The following is a 7,856-nucleotide window of genomic DNA, read 5'->3' as shown; positions in this document are numbered from 1 at the left end:
CATGAAGTGATTGTGGAGTTACTATGGAGGAAATCAGATGTCTGAGAGCACTCAAACATGTTATGTCACTCCAATTCAAAGGGACTGTGCCAGTGCTTGCAAAAGTTGCATTCCACTCTCTCATGTTAATTTCTGGCAGCTGGTGGAGCATGTCAGTGACCGCAGACAGCTAGAATGAAAGAATTACAGAAGAAAGTGTTGCAGAATATGATGAAAAACATCCAAACATTAAGGAGGGGAATTTCTGGCCAAGAAGCGAGCAGAATCTGCCAGGAAGTCAGCTGCAACTGAACACTCCAGAGTTGGCAAAGCAACTCAGGCCCAAACGTATGTTCCATAACTCCAGTCAAACCACTAACCCGAAATGTTCAGTAATATATTAGAGGAAACAAATCAGAGTCAAGTCCAGGGACGGCTCCGATCCACATCAGGCATGCCACAGCCCAGCAGCAAGCATAGAGTTCATTCATCTTTTGCAAATGATACACGCTCATATTTCCTCCTAATTTCCCCTGTACAAACAAAGCCACTGGAAAAACCAAAGGCCACTGAATGGAAGGGCAGGGCTGGAAGGACGTGATTGTCACTGCATTCAGGTTAAAAGAAATATGGCTGCTCTGGATTTCATTGGTTTCTATGGCTATTCTGCTAATATAAACACATACAAACTCTAAGCGCATGTAACAGCCATGTAAAGAACTGTTCAAGATGTAGGTAATTTTGCCTTGGCTCATTTTGAATTTTGCGAAGTTGAATCAACCTCTCAAAATACTGTCAAAATATATGTAAAATAATTCATGTGGAATATGATCACTGTCAAGTGAATCACTACATGCTACTACATTGAAGAATTATCTACTTCATCAAAAATGCGATTTACAATAATAACTTTTTATCATCTATTGATTCTTTTTCTATGGCATTTTGGCTGTTTTTGTTCTTATCTGACAAAGTCTATCAATTCTGGGGTTAACAATAAAGTATAAAAAGTAAAAGCAAATAATATTCTCTTAATTTAGTGTTAAGAGTTGCTTATAGCATTCTTTCAGCATTGAAACAATTCCAATTAATTTACATTTGCATTCATAATTTCTTTCAAACACATTAGACCTAAAGACCTGTGAAATCATGCTGTGATAAAGCAGGAAGTGTGAGGCATTCATTTTTTTTCAGCATGTAGCTCCAATCTGTGAAAATTATTTGTTGAAGTGGCTTTAAAATAACTATGATTTGACAGAGAAGCAGTTAAATGAGAGTCTACATTGGCTTGAGCCTGCCAGACAATAAATCAACTTAATCTCTTTGGGGAAAAAAATCTCACCTCCAACTCTGAATGGGTATTTAAAGGGTTACTCCACCCCAAAATGAAAATGCTGTCATTAGTCACTTACCCCCATGTCGTTCCAAACCCGCAAAAGCTTAGTTCGTCTTCAGAACACAATTTAAGATATTTTGGATGAAAACCGAGAGGCTTGTGACTGTCCCATTGACTGCCAAGTAAATAACACTGTCAAGGCCCAGAAAAGTATGAAAGACATCGTTAAAATACTCCATCTGCATTTTATGAAATTTCAATCTGAATTTTATGAAGTGACGAGAATACTTTTTGTATGCAAAGAAAACAAAAATAACGACTTTATTTAACAATTCATCTCCTCTGCGTCAACGTAGCGCCATTTTGGAGAGTATTCACTGAACGTATCCTGTTCTACTCATAGATATATATATGTAGATGCCTTATTAGCGACTGTTTCTATGGGCCGCTATACGTAAGCCGTCCGCCATATTGTAACGGTCAACTTGACGTCATTCACCATAGTGATCACTGAATATTCGAAAGATGCTATGTGTTTATGTGGTATGTTAGACTAGTTTAAGTGTTTATGTAGTTAATAAAACCTTACTTGTATCACACTTGACGTGTTCATTGTTTGCTCATAACCGGAGTCAATAATCATGCAGATTTACGTTACAAGTTTATAGAATTGTACAGTAAGAAAGTTATTTCCCTTAACCAGGAAATTAACGTTCTTAGAATTGACAAGACAGTTGACCCTGAGTGGTCAGCTAAATATCTACAGTGGATCTAAAATATGAATAGTTAATTATAACTAGTTATGGTTAATTATTCATATTTCCCCATGAGCTGATTCGCTACAGAGGCATCTATACATATCGATGGTTCTACTTGTCTGTGTCAGCCGTAGAACAGCATACGCAGTTTGCGTTCAGTGGATATTCTCCAAAATAGCGCTACGGTGACACGGAGGAGATGAATTGTTGAATAAAGTTGTTATTTTAGTTTTCTTCGTGTCCAAAAATTATTCTCGTCGCTTCATAAAATTCAGATCGAACCACTGATGGCAGATGGACTATTTTGACGATGTCTTTCATACTTTTCTGGGCCTTGACAGTGTTATTTACTTGGCAGTCAATGGGACAGTAATAAGCCTCCCGGTTTTCATCCAAAATATCTTAAAGGGGTCATATGATGCGATTTCAATTATTCCTTTCTCTTTGGAGTGTTACAAGCTCTTGGTGCATAAAGAAGATCTGTAAAGTTGCAAAGACTAAAGTCTCAAATCCAAAGAGATATTCTTTATAAAAGTTAAGAGTCAACCACACCCTAAAATGGCTCATTCTAACACGCCCCCACATGTCTACGTCACGACGTGGGAAGATTTGCATAACGCTACCCAAATGTTCATGTAAGCATTTAAGAAGAAAACTGGCCAATAATTTGTGCATGAATTTATTTATGTATTTACTTACTTTTTGCACATCTTAAGGGCCTTAAGGGCCATCTTAACAGTTTTGATCATCTTCTTAATTGCATTTGGCTATGTGGAGTCCTGTGCAACTGCACTGTGACATTGATCACATGGCCTCCATCTCCATGCAGACCACTTCAGATTAATTTTTCTGCTACTCCAGCGCAGCCGTTTCATAGCGTAATGACGGCGTAGAGACTCATCCGCCTCTGCCCTACTTCTGCTGCTCTGTGCATGACACCACAACCATTTAGAGCGCCGTTTTTTCGCTAGCGACTCCTCCACCATTTTCAGCGGTCTCATTTCATTTTTCATTCATCTCTTAATTTGCGATGCAGCTCTTTTTCTGAGCCTGTGACTTTCTCCACACACCCTGCATTATTAACAGTTTCTCAGAAGCTCCAACACCCAGAAGGCCCAGACCTGACTCTTCCATTTCCATATTTCTACTTAAGGACTTATGTTTTACCATTTCAAACACGTCATACTGAGAATACCAATTTGGACCCTGATGCTATATCTGCAGGCGTGAGGCAGCTGGAAAACAGTTTAAGATGGAGATATGGGGTTTCTGAAGCTCACCGGCCCAGGGCAAGTCTGAATGGATGTAAAGGAGAAGTGGAATTGTGCATTTGAAAGGAGATCTGTGCCTACTGAACATACAATCGGGCTATTGTTCAACCCACCTGTTGTGTTAAAGAACTGTGTACAACTTTGGTGTTGGGTTTGACCCTATTGGTTTCCATGAAATTTGCGGGAAATCGCCACTATGAAAAACACCAAAAAATGTTTTTGTTAAAACAGTAGTAGTAAATAACTTACACCTATTTCTATTGTATTATTTATATTGTGTTAGGGGTAAATTTAAACAGTAGTAGTAAATAACTTACACCTATTTCAATTGTATTATTTCTATTGTGTTAGGGATAAATTTGACCTACATTTACATCTACATTTATTTGTTAAAAATCTGCTTCACAGACACAAAATTAAAAATAGATGTTTTTTGTCATTACTACTTGTAGGGACTATTTGCATACTCATGTATAAGTATATAAAATAGTATCATTATTTGTAGGTAGTTGCCTATTTATTGCTCTGTACTTTCTCTGCCTTTTGTCATGTCTTGTTCTCAAAACCTTTTGAGGTTAAAATGGGTTTCTCACACTTCTTTTCAATGCTGCAGCAGTCTAGTAATTGTGAAACTCAACTATAAAGAAACTGTGAATTTTGCTTAGATGATTCAGAAGACGTGTATTAAATTTAGTGTAAAATCTGAGTCTTTAAATTAATACATTCCAATGTATCTCATATTTTAGTGTTTTACAAGCTGAACTAAAGGTTTTCTGTTTTCTTACCCGACTCTTTGCTGTTTTTTAAAGTGTGGATTTTTGGCAAATTGCATGGAAACCAATGGTGGGGTCAAGACAGAGCTTTTAAACATTTTTAAGCATTTAAGATATGAAAGCCACAGAAGATGACCTTTGACCCTACCCTGGAAAAAATAATCTGTGACATTTACGGTAAAATACCGGTAGCTGTGGTTGACAGAAAAAAATATGGTAGCAACATTTTAGGTTTTACAGATTTAACTTAAATTCACAATAAAATACCATATTTCATTAACTGATGTAATGTTAATAAACCAACATATTTTAAGTGTTAATATCTGTTTTGAACCATTGTAATGAACTGATAACCACCAAAAACTGGTGGTGATGAGAAAGTCATATGATAAACCAAAGCTCATCACAAACAGCTTTTCTACGAGCTGAGGAGAGTAATACTTATATATAGAAGTCTTATTCACACAAACACTAAACCCCATCATGGTGACACACACGATACTGAAATAATGCAATAAACATTAATTTAACAACATTAGATGTAAGATTAAACCCTAATGTACACAACTGATAAGAAAAAACTAAGAAGAAACATATTTCAACAAAAAAACATCAAATATGAAATGTCATGCAGGGAATTCTGGGAGTGTCAATTTGCGGTTTTTCACTGTAAATTATACAATGACTTTTTTCTTTTTCACTTCCAAAAACCGCATTTTTAACAGTATTTTACTGTGAAATTACATTAAATGTAATAACATTTATTCACCGTACATGGTATGGAAACTTACTGTTAACCAGTTAACAGGTTTTTACTGTAGCATTTTTACAGTCATTTACTGTTAAAATCACAAACATTCTTTACAGTGTAGCACAGTTGTTTGTGTTTGTGTTCTGTAATTAATGACATTTTTTTTTCAAATGATCTCTTTATTAGGAATTTCCATTAAGCTCTACTATGAGCTGACTATTTCTAAAGTTATATAAAATAATAAAATGTGACTTCACAGGGATATTTTGAACAGAAACAATGGCAGACATGATCGGTGTGGAGTTGAAATAGCTAATCATACACACGTTTTGGTCCTGTTCTAAGCTTGTTAATCTATTAATCCTTCTCCTATTCTTGCAATATTTGGTTTAACTACAGAACTGCGCACACACAAAGCGCACTACACACCAACAGCACACCACACCACACACCAACAGATTTTCAACCAGAGTCCCGACTGTGAACACAGGAAATCTCGCAAAATCTCTCGAGACTTGAGAATAAACATGGCAGACGATAAGCAGGAAGAAATTGCGATGACTGCGTTTGTTATGCTTCCGTCTTCTGTCAGCTTGCTTTCTGATTGGATATTGTTTTGTTTCACGTAATAATCTCCAGATCGTACACACGTTTGTTTTTGGGGTTCCCCTCACACATCAGGATTTCTGATTTCTGAACATGTTGAATATTTACGATTCACGATCGGGGCGCCTTCAACGTTCTTCCGAGCAGATTCAGTCACTCTTAACACACCTCACACCACAGAAAAATCTGATAAGATAATCTTTAGAATCACCAAGATAATCGGGACATTACCTAAGATTGTCAGAAGGGGAGAAATCGGCCCAAACTCAGCCTGATTATCTTGTGGTGTGTACCCAGCATTAGATAATAATACAAAAAATATGATTTCTTTTTTAACTTTAATAGCTAGACGTCTTATATTGCGTAAGTGGAATCTCCACCTACTTTTAGTCACTGGATTAGGGATCTTATGCATCATCTTGCACTAGAGAAGATTCGGTACTCCACCAAAGGCTGTAGTCAAACTTTTTTCTCTATTTGGCAGCCAGTGCTGACATACATAGAGCAAATGGATCCAAATTTAATATTTGCTGTTTGTCATTTTTTCCCCCTTTTTTTCCCTCCTTTATTTATTTTTTATTTTAGAACAGATTCAGAGTTGAGTGTGCATAATATAATGTATAATAACGACGCAGTGCGGGTGGGGAGCTCTGTTAGGGCAAGAACATTTTTTTGTTTTTAAAATTGTTGTTATATTATGTAAAAAAATGTAAACAAAAAAAAGACAAAGAAACAATGACGGACAGCAAAACCAAAGGTCATATTTCAATTTTAAGGTCAAAGTGTGTGTGTGTGTGTATGTGTGTTATTTCAACAAAAAAACATCAAATATGAAATGTCATGCAGGGAATTCTGGGAGTGTCAATTTGCGGTTTTTCACTGTAAATTATACAATGACTTTTTTCTTTTTCACTTCCAAAAACCGCATTTTTAACAGTATTTTACTGTGAAATTACATTAAATGTAATAACATTTATTCACCGTACATGGTATGGAAACTTACTGTTAACCAGTTAACAGGTTTTTACTGTAGCATTTTTACAGTCATTTACTGTTAAAATCACAAACATTCTTTACAGTGTAGCACAGTTGTTTGTGTTTGTGTTCTGTAATTAATGACATTTTTTTTTCAAATGATCTCTTTATTAGGAATTTCCATTAAGCTCTACTATGAGCTGACTATTTCTAAAGTTATATAAAATAATAAAATGTGACTTCACAGGGATATTTTGAACAGAAACAATGGCAGACATGATCGGTGTGGAGTTGAAATAGCTAATCATACACACGTTTTGGTCCTGTTCTAAGCTTGTTAATCTATTAATCCTTCTCCTATTCTTGCAATATTTGGTTTAACTACAGAACTGCGCACACACAAAGCGCACTACACACCAACAGCACACCACACCACACACCAACAGATTTTCAACCAGAGTCCCGACTGTGAACACAGGAAAACTCGCAAAATCTCTCGAGACTTGAGAATAAACATGGCAGACGATAAGCAGGAAGAAATTGCGATGACTGCGTTTGTTATGCTTCCGTCTTCTGTCAGCTTGCTTTCTGATTGGATATTGTTTTGTTTCACGTAATAATCTCCAGATCGTACACACGTTTGTCTTTGGGGTTCCCCTCACACATCAGGATTTCTGATTTCTGAACATGTTGAATATTTACGATTCACGATCGGGGCGCCTTCAACGTTCTTCCGAGCAGATTCAGTCACTCTTAACACACCTCACACCACAGAAAAATCTGATAAGATAATCTTTAGAACCACCAAGATAATCGGGACATTACCTAAGATTGTAAGAAGGGGAGAAATCGGCCCAAACTCAGCCTGATTATCTTGTGGTGTGTACCCAGCATTAGATAATAATACAAAAAATATGATTTCTTTTTCAACTTTAATAGCTAGACGTCTTATATTGCGTAAGTGGAATCTCCACCTACTTTTAGTCACTGGATTAGGGATCTTATGCATCATCTTGCACTAGAGAAGATTCGGTACTCCACCAAAGGCTGTAGTCAAACTTTTTTCTCTATTTGGCAGCCAGTGCTGACATACATAGAGCAAATGGATCCAAATTTAATATTTGCTGTTTGTCATTTTTTCCCCCTTTTTTTCCCTCCTTTATTTATTTTTTATTTTAGAACAGATTCAGAGTTGAGTGTGCATAATATAATGTATAATAACGACGCAGTGCGGGTGGGGAGCTCTGTTAGGGCAAGAACATTTTTTTGTTTTTAAAATTGTTGTTATATTATGTAAAAAAATGTAAACAAAAAAAAGACAAAGAAACAATGACGGACAGCAAAACCAAAGGTCATATTTCAATTTTAAGGTCAAAGTGTGTGTGTGTGTGTATGTGTGTTTGCGAC

At 36.3% G+C, this 7,856-nt stretch overlaps 1 protein-coding gene across 2 annotated transcripts in view; it reads right to left on the bottom strand.

Moving 5' to 3' along the window:
- LOC107594162 (renalase-like) overlaps positions 1-7,856 on the bottom strand; it is a 32,456-nt gene that overhangs the window by 21,838 nt on the left and 2,762 nt on the right. The gene's annotated exons all lie outside the window — the stretch shown is intronic.

The sequence above is a fragment of the Sinocyclocheilus grahami genome, unplaced genomic scaffold (genome assembly GCF_001515645.1).
Source record: "Sinocyclocheilus grahami isolate Dianchi unplaced genomic scaffold, SAMN03320097.WGS_v1.1 scaffold180.1, whole genome shotgun sequence".
Classification (NCBI taxonomy): domain Eukaryota; kingdom Metazoa; phylum Chordata; class Actinopteri; order Cypriniformes; family Cyprinidae; genus Sinocyclocheilus; species Sinocyclocheilus grahami.
The sequence above is the reverse complement of the archived record's forward strand: the minus strand, read 5'-3'. Positions and strand labels throughout refer to the sequence as shown.